At 44.4% G+C, this 22,825-nt stretch overlaps 1 protein-coding gene across 1 annotated transcript in view; it reads left to right on the forward strand.

Moving 5' to 3' along the window:
* disp1 (dispatched homolog 1 (Drosophila)) overlaps positions 1-22,825 on the forward strand; it is a 49,973-nt gene that overhangs the window by 5,593 nt on the left and 21,555 nt on the right. Inside the window, exon 3 of the mRNA XM_057016415.1 lies at positions 8,826-8,901. The gene's annotated coding sequence lies outside the window, so the exon portion shown is untranslated. The remainder of the gene's footprint in view (positions 1-8,825; positions 8,902-22,825) is intronic.

Here is a 22,825-nt window from a genome sequence, read left to right on the forward strand (position 1 = left end):
CACCTTAGTACGAACCAGACGGCACAAACCATCCGAGTGGTGGTGAAAATGAAAGGTCATTGCTGCTGCACGTTGATTCGTTTGTGCATAAAGACTTTAGCCTGAATAAATTGATCTTTTGTTTTTGTAAAATTCAGTTTGAATATGAAATTTTTCTCAGACTTGGACTTTGTATCAATTTGTACTAAAATATATCAAAGAGATCCTGATCTTGACTTAAATTAAGTAATGGAGAGTTCAAAAGTTTAAATACTTTAAGAAAATGGATTTGTTATGGATTTTAAAAGGTTACTGTTCAGAAGAACCAGGAAGGGGGTCAAAAGCCAACTGATAACACTGTACTAGGATGTTCAGATCAATAAAAGTGGGGTTTTAACACTTCCATCTCAGAGCGTGGAAGGGTTGGAGGGTTTTGAGTCGTTTTCCCAAAAGAATGTTGAATGGGACTCACGCTGGTCAGAGTGTATCGAAAGAAACCGGGCCAGAGTTTAAAAATATCTGGACTAATCTTGATGGGGTTGCATTTCCTCAATATTGTTTTTGAAGCTATCCCTTTGAACTCTGCCAAAAGAAAACTGCAAAGTGGAACAAGCTTTTGGAGGTTTTAAATGGATTTCACTGCCTTTAAAGGCAGCTGGTTTATCGTTAGCCTTTGTTTAGGATCACTTTGAATCTAAGGGTGAAGATCTTGGATCCTCTTGTTGGAAGTAGTTGCTTATAAAGGAGTGGATCCATCCTTTCTCACACCTTTATTGAGTCACCTGCTGGTTTCTAAGCCAGGAGTGAGTTTAATCTAGCCAGCCATTCTTCTTCATAGGTGACAACATTCCTCATCTTCCTCAGCCAGACGTCACCCTCCATCCCGTCGGCAACTGACAGATTAGATGTGATTAAAAGAGAAAGGGGGGGCACTAGAGGAATTGACTGAGCAACGGATGAGCAAGTCTGTAAAGGGAGGGTTGCTGTGATATCATGGTAAACATTCTGGAGCTGAACGTCGGGTGCAAGTGTGAGAACAAAGGAACACAGATCTTGCTTGTCCATTTAAGTACTGTTGGCTGCCTTCCATCTCAGGCAGCATAGCCCTTCCGCCTCTAATCCTTTTCCGTGTCTCTCTCTCTCTCTGCGACTCCCACCAGTGTCTCGTTTCTCACCATACAGAGGCGATATAATGGAGGTGCTCTGAAGTCCCTCAGCCTATAGTGGTGAATGGCTGAAGAGACTCGCCCCCGCAGGAACTCCAATGAGCCAATGTTGAGTAATGCTGGACATATGGAATATGGTACTGGCTATTGAGACTCCTTATTTCTCAGCAGCTAACCTCTGAATTCCTTTGTCTCCAGCTCTTCACGTAGTTGATCCCTTCCCTTCCAAAATGGATTTACTTGATTTGGTAGCAGATCCTTCTGCTGTCGCCTTTGAGTTCACTGATGATGGAAGCAATTTCCTGCTGCGTTACTGTATTAGATCTGGATTCTAAAATGCAAAAAAAAAAGAGTGGACATCAACCATCAACATCAAAAGGTGGACATCAACCATCAAGAAGCTGTCGATGCTTGATGGTTGAGAATGTAACCAATACTATTGCGTAAGACTGGATCCACATTCCCCTGGTGAGATTTGAAGATGTGGAAGAGGAAGAAGAAAAATCTGCCCAAACTGTTGATTCCGAGTCACGTTGACCAAGTTTGTTAGTCCTAGTTTTTGATTTGGATTCATTGACTTTTGTCCTGTTCCGATGTGTCGGCACATCATTCTTCACAGTTAAACACCCCACCCCCCACCTCTTGGCCAGATTAAACCAGTGCAAGCTGAACGCATGTAAGTGTTGGCTGTATTAGAAACTCCTGCAGGAAGGAATGTTTGCAACGGTGAGAGATCGGACGCTCCCACACACCTTCTACCCTCTTCTCCTGATGCTGGTGTGACGTGTGCTTCTTGAGAAACCTTCTGTGCTGAAAAGGTCACTTCCTAAATTACTTTCTGGATGAAACTTTCATCTCGCTCAACAATCTCTTTATTGTATGACTGCACCGTTTGCTGTGGTGTAGTTTTCTGGCGCTGTAGGGACCCATAATACTGAGACTGGACACAGTGGCGGTCGGGACGTAGCACAGATGGAAAATGCAGACTCCTATTTCATTACACTTATACAGAGCAGCACTTTCCCTACCTGTGACTTGTGCTTTACCTTTATATTCCTCTGGGGCCAAAGGCTTCATTGCCAACGTAGTTTGTCCAATCACAAGGTGCAAGGTTTTAATTTTAACACCATTACCAACACCAGGGACAAATGGCGAGGTAAAATATCATTGTACTAGCCCACAATATTTTACCATGTCACTTAATATTTCCTCCCCAACATTACTGTCGTTTATACTCCACAGAAAATGTTTTAAGATATACATTTGAGATAATAAAAATTGAATGTGATGCTCAAACAAAGTGAACCAAAGGTCATCCTGGGTCTCAGTAGAGGCAGAGAAACGTCGGGATTCATTGAAAGTAAATAAACAATGTTTAAAAATGCCAGATATTTCAGGTATTTCCACCTATTCCAGTCATTTGTTGGATGCGTCTGTGTTTCTTACACATTTCCTGCCATCTGAACAACAACTAGGGTGTCAAAATTGAGCTAATTTTTTTCCACCAGGCCTAAATAAGAGCAGTCATTTTACAGCTGTGTTTCATTGATGTCTCATAATGTCATCTGTGCATTACATCTGTAATGGAAGTATGTGCCTGTCTATTGTCTTTTTTAGACTCAACATTATTCTACCATTAATGTCTTTCACAGAGTCCTGTCTCCAACTAATGCATCGCTAATGCATCGCTAATGCATCGCTGCCCCTCGCTGTCTTTCCCTCTCTTTGCCCAAAGGCGTCCACAAGTCTGAAACTGTAATTCAATAAGTGATAAAAAATGTGAAAGTGTAAGGCATATTTAGAGCTCTCCAGCCAAAGATATATTTCAAGAGTAAATTTTGCACTCTTTTTTTTTCTTCAGCTCACTGCAACTGCCCTCTTCCCTCCTGCTTTTTCTGTTTTCCGTCCCAGCTTCCATCTGCTTCCACGCAGAGGCCCGTGATTAGTCGGACACAAACCAGAGATGGTGCTCTCAGGGAGGGGCCTGGCAGTGAATACTTCAGTATGCACAGGAACGATAGATGGTCCACCCATTTAAGCCCGTCTATAAATTACAGCAAAATGCTTGTGGAGCTTTCCAGTCATTTATCACACTTCTTTCCTTCGTTCCATCCATTTTCTTCTTCCCCGCTCTTACGTCTCACTATTTGCCTTTGTCCCCATTGATTTGCAAAGCACCTGAGAGCTTCCATTTAGTGAAGAACCAGACATTATTCTTTCACTGCCAGTTTCCTTCCATGTGAACCATAAACCATTCCATGTGGACAAAAACCATATTCATGGCACAGCATGTGTTATTGCCCCACCTGATGTCAGATGTCATTATTGCCCACCTGCATTAGCGGCTGGCTTCCCTTTCTTTGGCAGCGTCCTTTGGAATAAAAGCGAGACGTAAATGAAAAGGAGTTCTGCCTCAAATCTGTTTTTAGAGCAGCATTTCATCAATGCTCAGTTTGTGCTTTAGGGTTCTGGTAGCTGACAGTAACTTGGGGCCCGCTGCAGGCTGGGCGCCATGGGTGCAGAGGGTTCTGGCACAGACTGACTGTCTGACTGACACACACACACATACACACACACACACACACACACACACACACAATATGCTCCAAATGTACAGGTCTTGAGCTCCCAGCTTGAATATTAAAATGGCTGCAATGGCGCGTCCCTATTGAAACCTGCACAGGGTGTGAACACTCCCCAATTCCAGTCCACCAGAGTCCTCTTGGTCATCGGAGTGAGCCTCTCATCTGGCTGCTCTCACAACGTCAAGAGCACGGCTCTGTGTCGCGTCAAGCTGCAAATCCGTACGTGAATGAGGCCACAACTATTCAGACGACCTTCCGTCCCTCTCCTTCTGGTGGGTGTCTGTAAAACCATTATTGACGCCCTTTGATGAAGGGTCAAGATATGATAATCCCATTGGGTACACATGTGCGCAGACAGAGAGACCTGCTCAAAACTGCCTTGAGCTATGAACCAGAAAAACAAATTGATCACAACCTCCTAGGTCTGCCTGTCTTTCCTGTTTGCAGAATACTGCCTTTCGAGCACAATTAAAAAAGCAGAGGTCTTCTAGATGTTGATGCAGAGATTTACACTTTTCTCCGTCAACTGTATCAAAATCATTGGGCCAGCTCCTTTACGGACATCTGTGTCTTGTTTGGTGGTGCCTGCCTTCCCCGAACAAATATTCATAATAGACTCAGTGTTATTAGCTTTACAAGCTTGCCTAATCAGAAAATTATTGGTCTGATGCCCAGTTACACCTGGATCGCACTTCTCTGTCCGTCCATCCGTCCGTCCGTCTTCTTGCTTCAGATAAACAGTGCCAGCTTTGTTTCCAGACTAATCACTCTCCTCTAAATTACATTTCCCCAGATTGGAGGTCACAGCCACTTCCTTGTTGGGTGATTTAAGTGGCAATTGTGCTGCTACTGTAGCTAATCACAAGGATTTATAGAGTGCATCACAAAGGGGCCGAAGGACACGGGAATGTTTTCTGGCACCCTGCTGCAGGTGTTACAAAACCTCTTTTCTTTGCTCGTGTCTCCTTTCTCCTGTCTATTATAGCTGCTGATGGAAGGCAGCTGGAAGACCTTGTATGTTCTCCACCACCCTGCTCCCCCCCTCCCTCCCCGCTATACTGGTCACTCCCAGGTCCGGAAAGTTCTCATGTAAAGCCTCCATAATTACGTTGATCTCAAGGGGGCCTTTTATGACCTGCTGACACATTCAATCACATTTCAATATGGTCCTTTTTAAGGACGCCTGTGTTTTGCATATTGCGAGTTCACGTCAAGCAGTAGAAGTTTTTGTGTTTCTGCTAATTCCAAATTTTCACATAAGGAAGTACGGGGTAGGGGGTGGAGTGAGCTGTCGTCTACTACAGGATCCAGATGTTGTAATGCTCTGACATATACCCGAGCTGATCAAACTCCTGTCTAATGTGTGTAACCTTAAAGGTGGATTACAATGGATTAAAGGCATTACCGCAGTCCTCGACTGGTGTTCCTGTCTTTGTCCTTGCTACCTCTGTTTTATATTTCATACCAAATATAGGAAGTCATTAGAGGATTAATGGGAACCTATATGTTCCCTTGCACTCCTCCCTCCTCCTCCTCCTGTCTTTGAATTCCCCCTTCCGATCAAGTCTGGTCTGGTTTGAGTGAATGCAACAGCAGGCCGGCGCTAATGAGCTTTCTGTGATCTTAGAGAAGTGCCATCTATAAGCATTCACCCTGGCCCATGTCAACACCCAAACATCTAATCTGTGGAAGTAGAAGAAAGCTTTGAGACACCTTTAAGTTGGAGTCATTTGCTGCTTTTGGCTGCTGTTTCAATGTAGCATGAAAAAAAATGTAACTCAATAAATTAGGCGGTTGGTGCTGGAGTACTTTTTTTTTTTAGTCTATATGATTCAATCGTCATTCCCTCCGCTCTCCTAATTACTTCCTCCTTCCCCCGCACTCTTGTCTTTATCGAATAACCTTTTGCATTCAGAGGTCAGCATTGTGTTCCAGCAGGGTGACCTTTGGTAATGAGGAGGCAGGTTAGCAGGCAACTTGGAAGCACTTTGTGCCCCCTGGGAACATAAACACTGATGGCAGTGAGGTATCTAGTAACAGCTGAGATGATGCATCTTGGGGGTTTTTCCTGCTTCAGCCACCTCTTGGCATCTCAGGTGCTGTATCTGCTAATAGGAACCAAATATCAATAATAGGCAACAGTCTCTTTTGGAAAATGCCTTTGGCTTGACTGAGACGTCTTCTTTTGATGTCTGAAATGCTGCATCCGCTCTACGCTTTTCTTTTTGTCTGTTTCTGAAGCACAGGTGTATACATGGGTGGATACACACTTGTGTTTACACGTACGTATTCGTCTTTTTGTACCCATAGTGAGCATGAGTCTGCATCGGTAGCTTCAGTCAGGTGGTTTTTTTAGAGTTTTCTAACTGGATTAAGACCAGAGGCTGATTTAATTCTGCAGTTTATTCATCCCTTTTAACCACAACTACCTCATCCGTTCCCTTTGGCCAGTGCAGCTTTCATCCTTCAAAGATCTCTGCTGGTGATATCCCTATGTCATCCGACACCACCTCTAGTTTATTTTAGTTTTTTCTTTTCCTGCTGCCTTTTAGAAACCGCACGAGCTTCTGTGCGACCCTCAGGAGCAATTTACATATCTGGCATTAAATCGAATAGCTGAAAAAAGCTGTAGAGAGCCGAGTGGATTGATGCTTTCTTGCTGCCTCCCTTTCAGTGAGAAGATTACTTGTTTGCTTGCACAGCTGATTCTGTATTTTCTCCTTGACTTTGGAGCACTTGAGGAAGAGGACATCCGTCACTGTTGTTTAGAGTGAACATTGTGTTTTAATGACAGGTAAATTCAGAATATATCAGTGGAATGTATCAGGGAACTTATCGGGGATGGCGGGAGGAAGCCAGGAGGGCAGAGTGCCACAAGATTTCTTGGCATTGATCCCCTATTAAGCATACTGAGTATGCTCAAGGCCGTTTGAGTGTGAGTTGATCCCACAGCAGAAAGTGCGTGTTCTAGCTTTTCACGCTGTTCATTTTCCACTTGAAAGAGGCACATTGCACTTTGATCCTTTACAACTGGGAGAGACTTGCATTTGTGCAGACAGTAAGCCCTTTGGAATCCTATAGAGGCACAGAACAATCATTGGAAATGACAAAAGAGTGAAGATTAAGTTGTGCTCACAGACAATTACTGGTTTCAAATGAACGGATGGCCTCCTTCATCCGTTATTGGGCACCTGTCACGATTCACACGAAACATTTGATGAGTCTTTCATTTGTTTGTTTGCTTAAAAAAAATAGAGTTTCAGGTATGGATCCTTCAGAAAAACAGCATGGAATGTTTTGACAGATTTCCCATCGAGGAATTATTGAATGATAAAATGTTTTCCGTGTTGTCTGGAAACAGGTCTCCCTTGGAGGAAATGAGTCTGTGATACACTGGCATTGCTCAAATTCCTCCCCTTGTGTCATCGCGGCTAAAGCAAATAGCAGCTTAGGGCTAAAGCGTCTACCACTGAATCAACAGATTGTTTGTGTCTCCACAAGCTCAAAGGGAACGTTTTCAGAATGGTGGAAAGGTAGGAATTTGGAGAGGAAAGCTTTTCAGCAGCCCTCTCGATGGGATGTTGTTGCCTGGTGTAAAGGTTTGAAGGCCCTTTGGTTTGTGATGGACTCTTGTGGAAATGAGAGCAGACTGTGACTCGAGCCATTGGGTTAATTGGTGCACACACGCTTGACCTCAGCTAATCTGTGTCCAGCGAGGGGAGATGGGAATCGCCTGTATGATGAGGATTTGAGGATCAATTCTGGCGATATTGGTGCTAAAACCCAGTACCCATTTCTCTTTAATATTCGGACACGTGCACTTTATTGGACGCATCCCAGAGCATTCTCTCTCTCTCTCTTTTTTTTTTTTTTTTTTACAGGAAATACATTCCGTCTTTTTATTGAATAAAACCATGTTGTGTTGTGCGAGGGAGTTGTTTCCCTGCCTCTGATTAGAGTGGTCAGAGAGACCCAGATGTCATGAGATACGAGTTTTTCGCCTTTAGTGTTTTAGTGACGTAGAACCTGATTTATTTCCTGGTAATACACACCACATGGGACACGCTGTAAACCCTCGATATGAATGCAACATAGTTTTATACCTGCGCAGGCAACTACAGGAAACATGGCCTTCATTAAAAAGCAATTTTTGGTGCAAGCCTTCATCACATACTTCAGGTCCTGATGTAGAGAACTTTAGGTTAAAGCAGTTTTCAGTAGCACCTTGTGTATTAGTTTCATTTCTGCAGTTTTGAGCCGTTGGGGTGAAATAAATCGGCCCCTCTGACCTGAGGCTGTTACTCCAAAAGGGAAGGGGGGTCCCTCCTTTCTCTTTCTGTCCATATTTCAATCCCCTCTGCGGTTCCCACCCTCTTCATCTTGTCCCTATCGACACACACCTTGGTAATTGGTGATGTGGACCATATGTTGGATCTGTTGCCCTGTTAGATCTTCTCAAGGGCATAATATGACCTTGTTATTAGGCTACCTGTACTTCTCTGGCATCAGGAGCTGCTGAACACAGCCTCTTGGGTTTCTTCATTCCTTTTAACATCTTTTCCTTTCCTCACCTGGCAAATTCATCACCTCTGGCTCGAGGGCTATTCTTACTCTCATGGCTTCATCTCTTTACCATCAAGTTTACACCACCAACTCTTAGCTACTCTTGACTTACTGTATTACTGCATTACTGCAACGCTGCCAACATGTGCGATGGTAACGGTCCAAGCCTGCGGTGAGGCGCTGCTGTCTTTAACAGGAAGTGCCCTATCTAGAATTGTGTTTGCACTAAAATGCTTTCATTCATGGATTTCACTTTTTTCATTATGTACGTCATTTGAGCTGAAGCAGAAATCTGAAGTTGTCATTTCACAGTATGTCAAATGTTTGAAATGTTCATTTCCAAAGAGTTTTATTGGAAAATCTGCACTACGAGTTTTCCGCCATTGGAAATGCAGACGCAGCAGAAGTCTTGGCTTCTGGATTCTTGCTATTTATTTTTTAATCTAGTGGCTGTCTGGGCCCTAAATTGGATGAAAACATAGCCTGAATGAAATAGCAATTATATTTTGTCTTTCTCTCTTTTTTCCCCCAGATTTGCCTGTTTCTGTGAGTTTTGGGAATCTGAACGGATGAGTAGAAGCCAGCAACGGCTGCTTTTCAGGTGACAGGTAAGACAAATGTGTGTTGTATCACACATTCAACACACACGTGCTCAACATGCCACCTGCTATTCGGCAGAATACTGTAACAAACTTTTCAGATCAATATCCTGTCTTTGATGGATCAACAGAATCTGTATAACTAAACAACAAAACCCAGCAAATGTGATTCAGTAAACTAGATAACAGCACTCTAAGAGAGCAGACCTCTGCCGAGCAGCCTATTTTCCCACATATCCCCACTTTATCTGTACTATCGTATATAAATGTATATACAGGCAGGTCATAACATAGCAGGTTTGCTGTATTTTTTGAAAGATCTAAAGGTTTATGCCCCTCTAGAGTCTGGAACATCTCCAAATTGGTTCTTGGGAACATTTTCTTGTCAAAATTTCCTGAAAGTTTCCTTAAAATCGATTTTTAATGTCTGAGTTACTTTGCTCTCAAACACACCCTGGCTGTCAGGGAACCTCCTTGGTGGAGGTAAGAGGAGAAGATGGCCGTGACATGAAATCATGGAATGTTGTACAATTGAATGGTTGCTTTAGGGCAAAGGTTTAATGGAAACATGCCCTGAGATATTCATTTTCCAGTTTTCCATCTACAAGAGTATCTAAATAAGGTTTTCATCTCCTCACCACTAATTAGCAGCATTGTTACCCTTTTCCTGCAAAGGAAGCGGTTCTGGCCTCTGGAGTCACATCACAGAGGCCTGAGAAGCTGTTGAGGGACTTGCAGACGTGAACACGGGAACATGCTGGAGGTAGATCCGTTGCTAACCGTGCTCTTCCTGGCCCTTTGTGCTTCTGTCTGGCAAGTCCAGACAAGCTTTTGGTAAAAGATGAGGATGTTTGTTCTTCACCTCACTGCAGCTGGGTCAGAGTCGATGTGTTCATCTGCACCCCCCACTTCCAAAAGAGCGAAGGAAAATCTTTCTGTCACTGCTGACATCAAAACTCTTTCAGGTTAATCTGCCCCTTCTGGTGTGTGTGCTGCCTGTTTAACTTGCTGTTTTGGGCACAAGTGTTACCAAATTATTGCTACCAGGAGAAATTGTATAAAAAGCTCTGAGGAAGCTCTTCCAGCACATGACTTCATGTTGAAGTGTAAATCTGGGCAGCTGTGCAGTCTTGCACACTCAGGTAATCGCCTACACACACACACACACACACACACACACACACACACACACACACACACACACACACACACAGTCTTGTTTCACTAACTTAATCATTCTGGACTTGGTTTCTTAGACACACACACATTCACACGCAACGACACATTTCTCAGTCACACTCACTCAGCCGGGGTTTCTGCTTTCCTCTGCTCTGACCTGCTGAAGGTCTTTCAGGACCGTGTCCCTCAGCCAACAACACTCTGTCCACATGAACGCCACATTCATGGCCCTGTGTGTGTGTGAGACCTTGATGTTTTCTAAGTGTTAGTGTGTGTTGTGTGTACTCTGGTATATTGTATCGGTTGAATATGCAGGGAACATGAAGGGTAATGAGCTGTTTCTCTTAGTTATATGGTCTTCCCAGAAGGAGAGCTGTCCAGGACAGGACACTCTTCTTTCATGGCCTCACTATGCAGGGCCATCGTGGCGTTTGTTGATAATGTGCCAAGCACTTTTGGCTGCTGTTACAATCATCTAAAAAATGAATTATACCCTTTTTGAAGTCTGTGGTTTCACATTTGTTATAATAAAAATCACTTGGTCCTTGAAATGAGGTGAATACAACACATGCCTTATTAAATTGGGTCATTATTTGTTGCACAATTCTGGAGCCAGGATGGAGGCCACGTCTATAGCAGTAATCCTCATGTTTGGGTACTTTAGGACCATTTACAGCAGTAACGCACCAGTTAAAACACTATATTAGTCTCTAGTTGGTATGGTTATTTTGAGCAGCTTCAACCCAAGTTTTCCTCCAGTTGGTTGAGTTTTGTGCCCAGTTTTTTGTGCCCAGTTTTTTGTCTCAGGTTGAAGGAGTTTGACACTATCGTTAAAGCACCATTCTTATGTGAGTGCCAGTGTGCTCAAGCTTTAGCTCCTGAATGGCAGCAGTGTGTCCCTGTGCATCAGCCCTGCCACCGTGCACACTCATCACTGTGTGGTATTTGTATTGACCTGTTACTGTTTGATTTTCATTAAACATGGCCATGTGTGTTATGGTCAAACATTGCCACTTTGCTCTCACATGGGACATTTTTCGTCTTTTCGCTTTCCCGGATGAAACCTGCTGCCTTCATCTGTTAAGAGGTCTTCTCTTGCCAACCCCCTCACACAATATAAAGTTTAATGGTTCATTCTAAACTTTATTGTTTACTAATCTCTTCCGCTGAATGCTATGCTATGGTTTGGATTTTCCAGACTTCCTTTTCCACTGTTTGGTGGGATGTCGGAAGGTTCGGAATGGCTGCTTCTACTGGGCTGGCTGCAGGTGACTATAGCAATACAATATTGAGTCCTTATTCAACCAAGGAGTTTTGGAGGGAGGGTTTGCTCAATTTTAGGACTTGTTAAAGCCCTGATATTCTTTTATTGTGTAAAGCCACAAATACAAGCATACCTTTTTATGACTAACTGTAACCATAAAAGTTTAGCTGGCAAAAACTTTCAATATTTGCTTTTAATGAGTCACAGCACACACTGGTGATGCACCAGTAAGATACGCGATGAACCAATATCATGCAATGGGGATAATTTAAGTGAGACGAATGCGGTGGGGAGCGGAGAAAATGATGTTAGAAACTAGCCAAAGCTAATCTTTGGCAGAGATTATTCATTTGTACATGTGCAGCAGTCACTCTGATTCCAGTTCAGGGAATCTCTGAGCACTAGTAAAACCTTTTCCAGGCTTTCATAAGGAACACTCAGAGGATTCGACACATTTTCTGACCATCTTGTTGACTCACTAGCGGGGCATTCCTAGGCTGACTGTACATTTGGGTTGAGCGTGGCAGCCACCTCATTGAGCCACCCCCTCTGACACATCACAATCGGCGCAACTTTGATCCCAGAGTCTTGTTAATGACTGTTGCTGCAGCATCCAAGGCCTCTGGGTATCCAACAAGCTTTATAAGCCTAATGAGCGCATCAGGGATGTTTATCTCCGCTACAGTATGTCTGTCTGTAGATGCCTCTGGCAGCCTTTTCATGTCCATTCACTATATTATTGCATGTGTTTTGCTTCATTAGACGCTTCAGCTGTGGCGGCTCAGGGTGATGTCTTCGTTAAAGTTTATGATTTGTTGATTTTAATAATCTGTTGTGTGCGCGGTCTGTAGAAAACACTAATCCTCCATATAACAAGCCACAGGTGTGATGAAATGACATCAGAGTACCGGCTCAGCTGGAGGTGACTCTCCAGCCAAAAATATGATTTCATTTGTTCACAGTTACTTCATTGGGTGTAAAACCACATTCACTTGATGTAGTGAAATGTAACTGAATGTATATTACGGTAGTTTGATTATCAGTGCTATATATAAGTGTTGATCAGTCTATTTTGCTGTCTTATTGTCAATGGGAAAGGGAACGTAACAAATTTTCCATAGACTGAGCATCTTGTAAGTCTAAGCCTGAACTACAGTTTTCAGTAAAGGAGGCAACAGTTTGTCAAAATTTGAAAAACAGAAGATTTATCATCCTACCATGCGAATAAGAATCCTCCAGAGAGAGTGGTGTCGCCCAGCTGATCAACAATAAGGTCAAAAGGTCCCATCTCTGCTGTAATAACAGTGCAGATGGCTCGCAACTGTCAGAGGCTGAATGCAAATGCATTTTCTGGCCTAATGGCCTTTCTGCCTTCCAGGGACCAGTGTTGTACATTATGTGAAATGTGGGGAGAGAATGTTGGCTTAATTGGTCAGAAACAATTTGCCTTTCAGTGCATGGTGTGTTTTGGTGGTGTACTTATGGCACGGAAATGAATAGGAGTAGGTTTAGAAGGAATGTGTCTACTTTGGGGGTGTTGACTTCCTACCTGAGCTAGCTATTGTCTATATTATGTGTGTCCTCTGTAGTTTTGGAAGAAAGCAGCAGAATAATCTGTCGAGAACCCAGCTAACTTATTTCAAAGTCTATCTCAGACAGGAAATGAGGCAGGAGCTGTGAAGGTCATAACAAAAGACATTAAAGCAGATTTCCAGCTTCATATCAATGCAAATCTGAGCACTCTTTATTGTTGGAGGTGCAGAGCTCCTGTTGAAAAGAGAGCGGCTTTGATTGGACGTGCACGATGCACCTGTGGGTTACACCTGGCTGACACATGGGGAGTTTATGTATGTAGGTATGTAGGTATGTATGTTTTACTGGCTTTGAAAGATGCTAAAGTCAAAATGGGCTGCAACTCTGTGGATTTAGAATGATTTTGTGTTACTTTTATTAAAGCACATTTTGTGGGAACAAGTAAACGTTGGAGACACCCATGGTGCATTTTTAACCCGGTGAGTTTTCAACCCCGTGGGGTCGAATGCTGGGCTGTTGGTCAGAGTCCAGGGAAAGGGTGCAAAGGTAGAGGTTTTGCAGAACATCAGCTGAAATAGCTGAGATTGTTTTTAAATACGCGTTATGGGACGAGGCCTGGGGGGGCATGTGTCCCTAGCATTGGTGTGTCCCCTCTCAGTGGGCACTGGCTGCTGTCATGGGTCCTCTTTGGGTCCTCATTATCTGGGAGTTCCTCTGGTGGTCTGTCATGTAAACAGCTCTCAAAGGGGAACCGTCTCCACTCATCTTTTCAGAAGCACTCCCCCCCGTGTCCCCAATTTGTGTCTTCCCCAGTTCTCCACCTCCGTTACTAAAGCTCTGAGCGTCAGCGGATCCTGCTCAGTGCGGAGCTAACAGCGTATTGTGGCTTCGAGGTGCCGGCAGGGAAGCGAGGATCCTACTTGTTTGTGTCTCCGAACCCTCCATCACAATGGGTAGGTCTCACAATGGGTCACTCACCCCTCCCACTCATTTCCCTGCCAAGCTGGGAAGAGTAAATATTTAGCAGCCCCCACAACAATGGCCGGTGTGGAGGAGAAAAGGACTGACCAGAACATATGCACGGCTGTTGGTCCGCCGCTGTCAGCCGGACCCTAAACACAGCTTGGAATATTAACAAAGAGCCTCTGATATGATGATGAGGTGTGTTCCATCTGTGGTCTGCTGACACTTGAATACGCCATAAAACACTGGCCCAGTTGTAGCAAAGCAACTGTGTTTACTTGTCAAACTGTAAATTTAGCTTTTGGTTAGTCTCTTGTTTATGGGATTCTCTTGCCTTACGATTAAATGGACCACAAATGTCTGTAATCTTTTCGACCAGACTACTGGTTTGGCTCCAGGGGGGACAGTGTTGGGGAGCCAGGCAGGCTTTCACATGGTTTCTGACATTCCTGCTCCTCTTTGCAAAAAAGAGCTTTTGTGAAGTTTGTTTAGTGTTAGACTCTTTGTCTTGTTTGTCTCATTATACTCTAGACATCATTTGGGTTTTGCCATAATTACCACAAAAATGAGTGCCTGTTGTCGACCACAGTGAATCAACACACTGTCGCAGCTAAGAGTTACAGCATAGTGAAGGGTGATTGTTGTCAGGAGCTTTAATATTTGGTAAAATCGCTTAACTTGCATTTAAGTCCATGAGATGACATTGTCTCCTTGTCCCTGAGGAAGCTTTCATTCATCCCAATCTCCTGATCTCATCTGAAGAGAGAAGAATATTGGCTATCAAACAATGATTAATAACCGAGGGCTAACGAGGAGGCCTGGCTCCGGCTCTGGACGCTTGGAAAAAGACAGAGAACCATTATTCTCCTTCAAGTGCCACCACATTCCAAATGGCATTAACTGCCTGAAGGCACAAAGTCCGGGTCCGATACTGTCAGACAGACAGGCGCTACGTATAGTGTTTATCAGGAAGGGTTGAAATGAACGTAGAGACGCCTCTCCTCTGATGACCTGGCGGTATTCTTGCGGCTGCAGGATGACACAGCAGAGTCTTGGCTGCGTAAAGTCATGTTAGTAATGCTGAAGGAAACACCTGCTCCAGGGACTAATGTGCACATCTGCTCATGCATGTGGTCAGCCCTCATGATGAACATGGACAAACATTCTGATAGGAAGAATGAAGCCTTTTACTCATCTGCGTGAGTGGAGGATGTCCAACCATCAGATCAACCATCGACCATCAGCAGAGACAAGTAGGTTTGGTGTGTTGGCTGTTTACCCAGCAGCAATAATGAGGCCTTTTCTCTTATATTGCAGCTTTACAAATGTAGAGATTTCAAACACATATAAATATTTGGAAATGGCTCCTTTTTTTGGTTCTTGGGTTTTATACAACGCTGTTCGTCTGTCTGCCTGCCTGCCTGTCTGTCTCCATCACTGCCCCTCTGCTCCCCCGTTATTCCCCTCCACTCATGCTCAGCGTTATGTCATTTTATAAGCTTGTCACTAATAATTCCCCCATCACATTTAAAGGTTGCCAGATAAATTCCAGAGCAGGAGTAGACCCTGTCATTTTCTGGGTGTGGAGCCCCCACCCCTGCCCCCCGCCTGCATTTCCAGCCATTTGAGACTGTTTCTAAATATTTATGGTCATATGTGGACAGCTAATAAAGTCAGTGTTGGCCAGAGGAACCGGGACAACTTTCCGCTCATTTTCATGTTTTCAGCATTACTGTTCTCGCCGCTCTGTGCCAAAGTGTCGTACTGTCCATTAGACTCAGAATAATAACTTGGTTCTTACATGAGACAAAAAAATGGCAAGCAGGCCGTTTTGTACAACAGTCTGTGTGGAGGAGACGTGCTATCACCTGTCCACCGTCTGCCATGCAAGTGGTGGCATGGACGCTATTGGCCCACCTGGACATGCCCGCACACCTCAGCCACGTCCTCTTTAACACCTGTGGGTGTCTTTTCACCCTCTTGTGGTACTGTATCAGTTTTCTTTTTGATCCAGAGTTTGTTCTGGATGTGGAGGCTGGGCGGTTTCTCAGGAGTCAGATGTTGTGTGAAGTTGATGAGGCGTCAGGAGGAGACAAGGGCGCCGTTATTGTTTTAGCCTGGTTTATTTATTCCCAAAGATGGTTTCTTTGATCAGAGAGATGTCGTGCAGTAGTTCTGGTTCGATGAAAGCTTCCCCCTCACCCCTCATTCTTTCAATTCCTTTACATTTACTAACCTCCACTCACATTTGAGCCACCTCCGTGTGTGTGTGTGTGTGTGTGTGTGTGTGTGTGTGTGTTAGAGCGAGATTATTTCTTTGGTCCATTTGTCAAAGAGTACATTTATCATCAAGCCCACTGCTGTCAAGTCTTCTGCTTTCCCACCACATCTCCATTACACTGTGCTGGTAGTGGCTTCGACACCTGATTCCACACACACACACACACACACACACACACACACACGCACATTTGACCCGCACATCCAGAATGGGACAGTTTACTGTCCATCCTGTGAAAGTCAATATGAATTCTTTACATTCCGTCTTTGAGCGACTGTCATTTGTCCCCCGAAGACACGCAATGTTCTTTGAACTGTGGCAGTAAACCGGCCCAAGAACCAAACTACGTTGCAGACTCGCTTGTGTTCAGTTTTTTTAATATGGTTTCGCATCTGAAAGATATTTGTACGGCCTTTTTATACTGTTTTGATTCATGGAGAAGTTGAACTGTCTTGAATCAGAGCCAGTCATGTTCAAGGCCTGGGTTGATGTTCTGTGTGGTTTTTTTCCATGTACTGTGGTAGGAATCAGAGTTTTCATTTTTCTTTAATTTCTGCAATCAACCCAATGATGTTCTGTTTATTTCCTACTCAGCTCTAAAGGAAAGTGCAAACGAAGGAGGACAAACTGAGAAGAATATTAGTTTGCATTTATTTTACCCTTGTGTTTACTGACTCTGGCTGCAGTGTTTTCTTTACTCTGATATTGAACGCACAACCTTTCTGTTCTGTTTAATGTCACCAGCAGCAAAAATGAGAGCGGGAGGGATGGGGAAGGTTAGCAGAGAGATGTGAACTGAACATTGTGTTAGACTGTCAAGTGTGTGCATGTGCATCAGCGAGAGCAGCTGCAGAGGCCCCTGTTCCCGTCTCAGTGGCGCACACCTCTCCACAGGGAGCAGGAAGGGCTCCAAGTACACAAAACCATGCGCACGCACGCACGCACACACACACAAGCTGCACATCCTAGAGCTCAAAAAATTAAATATTACATTTAAGAAATGGGCCAGTGGGAGCTCAGTCTGCCGGGAACTGGGCTGGGAAGTGGAGCGTTCTCGGTTCAAGATCCAGCTCAGGCAAACTCCTACCAGGTGTTCTGGTAGTAGAGGACAGTGCCCGAACACCTTCAGAGCATTACCAAGATACCCTAGAGCAAGGTACTGAACCCACAAAGGCTCATATAGGGCCCTGTGATGAACTGGCGACTCATCCGGGGGGAAGAACTTCCCCGTTAAGAAGATGAGACAAGCGCTGCTGCATGTGTGTGTGTAGAAGAAACTCTTAGGTTTTGTTTCAGCTGTGCACGACCTGTTGGTTTGATCACGACGGCCTGTTTTCCTCTGTTTGCTTTCTGATGGCGACAACAGCTGTGGGGACAATGGCAGAGCTGGGGAGACGTGAATGCATTGACCGGACTTTTGACATAAAGTCATACATTAACATACGCTTGCTAGTTCGTCCCGCCGAGGACCAAGACATCAGAATAGTCGTTATCCTAGAAGTGAGAGAACTTTTGAATCTTTACTGAGCTGGGCTGAGCTGCTTTGCCCTCATCTGTTCTGAGATCAGTATCAAGGAAGGTGCCTGTACGCTCTATACGAAGGTGTGAAGCGCTGGTGTGGCGTGCAACGCACCAGGTTTTTAATTGTGTTTTTACGTTTCCATATGGGCAGAGGGTGTTTTAACATGCTTTGAATGCTATAAGTTTGGGTCTGATGATCTTATCCTGGGTCGTAAGAGAACCTCTGTTCTGTAGCTCTGACATGGGGGATGGTGCAGGCTTCTGAGGGCCAGAGGACAGTTTGGAGAAGAGACATGCAAAACTAGCGAATCATCAGCCAGCGGGGAGAGGGAGAGGGAACCAGTCTGTGGCCAACACCTGCAAAAGTCTTCTGGAACAGGAGATGTCTGGTTAATTATCTCGTCTTTCCATCTGTTGTCTGTCCCAGTTACATGACAGCAGCGTCAAAACACATCCAAACAGGACAGGTTGCTCTCCCCCCGGAGGGTCACTTGCTCACATACACTGTATTTTAATCTGATTCTAAAAAAACAACACACACACACACACCACACACACACACACACACACACACACACTCACAGGGGCACTACAGTCAGTGACCAAAGATTGTAATTATTACTCCATTTCCTAGTGGATAAGACATCACAGAGGGAAAAACCACATCATTTTGCTGTTTTACTTAAAAGAATTGATTCTTGCCAGTCAAACTACTGAAAGATTTTTAAAGGTGAGCCGTCAGGGACACGTTAGTGCTTCAACGCTGCACCTCTTTTCCCTGTGTGTCATAAAGACACAATGATCAGGAATAAATGAGAAAGTGCTTTTGGTCCCTCCGGACCTTTACATGGATATTCACCTGCAGGCTGGCGAATCATCTGCATATCAGCACATAACAGTCGCACAACTACGTCACCACTGGGTGGAATTTGTAGACTGTAAAAAACCATCGCGTCATTTTCACATGTCCACCTCAGGGTCTTTCTCCCCACTTGTGTGCCCCACACCCCTCAGGAGGCCTCCAACGTGTCCTTCAGTGAGATGACACAGTATGAAGTCACTCTTTGGCATCAGCTCATGTACTCCAGGCAAAGAGGTGATGTGCCAAAAGCTATTTTCTCACAGCCGTCTTCTGACCAGCAGTCTCCTCTGTGAGAGGGCCACAGCCACAGAAACCCAGTTGTCCTCTTTGTAGCCCGACATATTGTACTGCAGGGCTGTGCAGGACGTTCATCATCCATCCAGGATGTTGACAATGCGTTCAATTAGCATCAGATTTAGAACCGCATGGGGGACATTATCTTGTCCTCCTGTCGATTCCCGAGGTTCCCCTCGGCTCTTGGTTCCTGAACACTGGCACTGAGTTCTTTGAGTTTGACGACCACAGCAACACACCCTTAAATGTTGAAACAAACCACCAGTAAAAACCTTTTTGCCAGTCCACCGTTTGACAAAAGCGGCGCGCTCCCAATGATCTCACCCATGATGAACACGCTGTGAAGTGAAACCTCCTGTATGAAGCGTACAGTAGGTGAAAGCACGGAGACGCTCTGTGAGTCGGGGTTATGCTTTGACCCGATGCGCTGCGGCCTTGTCTGCTACCCAGCTGCAGCCTGCACTGACACTTCAGCCTGGATATTGTTCTCATGTGTGTGGAATTAGTATGCGCAGACAGAAAAGACACATTTTCTCCTGTCTCTCCGTCTTCCTGTTCACCACTCCCTTCTCTATCTTACTTTCTCATGCCAGCATCCTGCTTTCGCACACTGCCCCCCCCCCCATAAAAAAAGTCTGTTTTGGCTTTTCTGACTCCAAAAATTTATTGCAGTAGGATGTGATCTCATACCTCCTCTGACATTTGCATGCACATGCCACCATTTTTTTGGGCCATTTTAGCCTCCGACACAACCTTTTCCATGACCCTTCGTGGTCCTGGGAGAAATCTGACACACTAATGTCATCCATCACGTTCGCATTTTTGTCCACACGGACCCATTTCTGCAGTAGACTCTCAAACGTCGCTCCTGTTCAGGCCACAGCGTGGACTCTTTGAGCTTCCTCGCGTTAGGACTTTGATTTTTTCATCTTTCTCTGCTTTTGATTTGGTCCATTTATTCTTTGGAACTCAGAAGTTATTCTTTAGCAAAATCAATCTAATAACATGTAACATGATGTAGAGACTTTTTCCATTGCGATATCAGACCAATAGCTCCTCCTCTTCCTCCTCCTCCTCCTCTTCTTGTGGGAGCGCAGGGCCATCAAGCGCAGAGGAGATCTTTGTCGTGGAACTACAAAGGCTGCCCTAAAAACCTCTTGGACCACGTGCAGGAAAAAACTAGATTTAATTAGAAGGCAACTTTGTTTATTGTCAGATGGGTGCAAGTTTTTATGGAATAAAGCATTTTAGCATTGCCTCGTGCAGCTGGTCAGCATTGCTGGTAAAAGTGACATCATCCCAGTCATATTTTAGGCCCTGTTGGTTTAATGTCTGTGTTTTTGGGTCTTCTATTGTGGCCGCTTAACAACCCTTGTTGTTCTTCATTTCTCTGAATGTAGTCATCTATAAGCTGATCATTAGATGATTCTACTCTGGTGAGGTAGTTAGAACCCAGTTTCTGGCTGTAACCAACATGCCTGGATGGTTCATCAAGCGTTAATTGGCATCAATCACAGCCTGCTCGGCTCTGCTTTGACTTCAAGTTATAGCAGGTTAATTAAAGCATTATAATTGTGTCCCTCGCACACTATTTTTTTGGGGGGTTTTGCACCTGCCAACCATTGGGAGTTAAATGTCCTTGTGATGTCATTCACACCCCAGAGCTGTCAGTCAACACCTCATAGAAGAATGTTGACTAGATGTGCAGTTTAACATCTCTGCCAATTTGTTAGCTGGAGCCAAGCCTTTTTTCCTTTCCACTTTTTCCTCCTCATCCTGGAGTCTGTCCCTTTCTTTTATCTCCATCTTGTGTATCAAAGGAGTGATAAGAACCAGACAGGTCATCTGGCCCCGGTCTGTGTGTGCACAACCACATCAGCGTTGCCGCTCCTCTGCTAACCTTCTTTTGGAATCTGCAGAGAACATGTCTTGAACTTGTTACAGACATTCCTTCTTTGACATGTAGTTTAAACAACAATATTTACTATATTATAAAAAAGACAAGAGTCCTAAAATAACCAATCAAAATGAATTTCCTTCAAGGTAGACCCTGGCTTCATGGGATGTGCTTGTGGAGGCCAAACGCTGCCAGTTTTCACACATTAGGCAGCTGCAAATTGTCTTGGATAGCGGTCGATATTGTTTTTCAGTGACTGGTGCCAATATGTGGAGAACAGACGGGCAGGCCAGGGTTCATGCAACCTCAAGACAAAGCAAAAAAAAAAGCTTTTTCACATCAAAATCTAATATAGATCTAATATCCTGTATAGGATTTTCATTTCTTTTGCCAGAACATGAGTCTTGTATTAAAGGTGAAACAGATGAGCGGTTTTGAGGAGCCCATACAGTCAAATTTAGATTTATTTTTTTAATTTTTACACTTGAATGAACTGAAATGGAATTAGTTTTAACCCATGTGCACTTTTGTCTTTGCTCCTTGATCTTTGATGTAGTTTTGAAATGTTTCAATGATTAAAAGGATGATGTTATCCCCCCACCCCACAGCAGATGTTTCTCCATATCTGTTGCACAAAAGCAGCATCTCCTCAGTTTGCAGCACGTCTTTTTACCCCTTTTACTTGTACAAGACTTCGGTTGAGTCCCTCGGAAAGAAATTATGATAATGGAGTTATGAGGTATGGACCTGGGGCTGCTTCAGTACCAGGGCTGCCTCGGTCCCAGTGCTGCTTCAGTACCGGGGCTGCTTCAGTACCAGGGCTGCCTCGGTCCCAGTGCTGCTTCAGTACCGGGGCTGCTTCAGTACCAGGGCTGCCTCGGTCCCAGTGCTGCTTCAGTACCGGGGCTGCTTCAGTACCAGGGCTGCCTCGGTCCCAGTGCTGCTTCAGTACCGGGGCTGCTTCAGTACTGGGGCTGCTTCAGTCCTGGCTGTACATTCCCCACATGTGAGTTACCCAGAAGTGATTATCTATCACTATTCATGACAGTTCTGACCTGTTTGTGGTTGAATATGTCAAAAAGGATGAGCAGGTTCTGGTATTCAGTTTAATTTATGCTTTGTATAATACCCTGACTATTTTTTTTTTTTTTAAATTCCCAGGCTGTTTATGATTTATTTCTACCATCTTTCTTGTAGCTGCTCATTCCTCTTGGATGAAGCTTCTTTTTCTGGTTATAACTGTAAAAACAAACCGTTTAAAATACAATTTGTATTCAACATTTATTTGACATTATTGAACTCACTCTGAAGCCTTAAATATACTTTAGGGTTCCGACTTTGAGACATCAGGCTGGTTAATTACAGTTTGACCCCCAGGTCTTTTCCATTTGCAGATATTTCACTTTAGATGCTGCAACAGGGGCCTAAACCTCCACAAACACTACATGATACATTATCCTCTTCGAGATGCCTACAGATGGGCTCCCGGTGGCTGCTGTGCTTGGCAACATTACAAAGAAAACAAAGTTAGATATTCCAGACATTGCACCATCTCCTTTCTAGACCGAAACACGTACATGTGTGAGACATATGGGTTCTCATGAGCGCTGGATCCAGAATTCATCCTGCCTGTTTAACATTTTTCTTTTTTACAGCAGCGAAGCAGAGGTCTTGAATATTCACTTTTTTCCCCAGCCCTGACACGACATAGAGGGGGATCGGTTTAATTTGGTGGGAGATATCCGTCTCCACTTCTCAGGTGTGGAAGGGATAGAGTTTCTCCCGTTTCCTCATCTCAGACCCACAGAAGCCAGAGCCTGAGTGTAGCTCTTCGTCAGCCTGTCAGACACTACTCTTATCTTTCCCTGTATTTCATTCAGCCATCATACCCTCGGTCCCACCTTTTTTATGCTCTACTTCAGGTTTCCCTCATTTCTTTCACGCCTGTTGTGTTTCCCTCTTGTTAAGCAGACTTTATCGGGGCTTGCTACATCGCTCCGAGGCCTTCTAGGATTACCTGCTGCCTTCCTGCAATTATGTCACTGCTCATTACAATCCAGCGTGTGAGCGATGTGCCGTTGGGTCACCGATAATGTACTTCCACGTCATACGAGTTTGATCATGTTTAAGCTCACAGGA

The sequence above is a fragment of the Takifugu flavidus genome, chromosome 19 (assembly GCF_003711565.1).
Source record: "Takifugu flavidus isolate HTHZ2018 chromosome 19, ASM371156v2, whole genome shotgun sequence".
Lineage (NCBI taxonomy): Eukaryota > Metazoa > Chordata > Actinopteri > Tetraodontiformes > Tetraodontidae > Takifugu > Takifugu flavidus.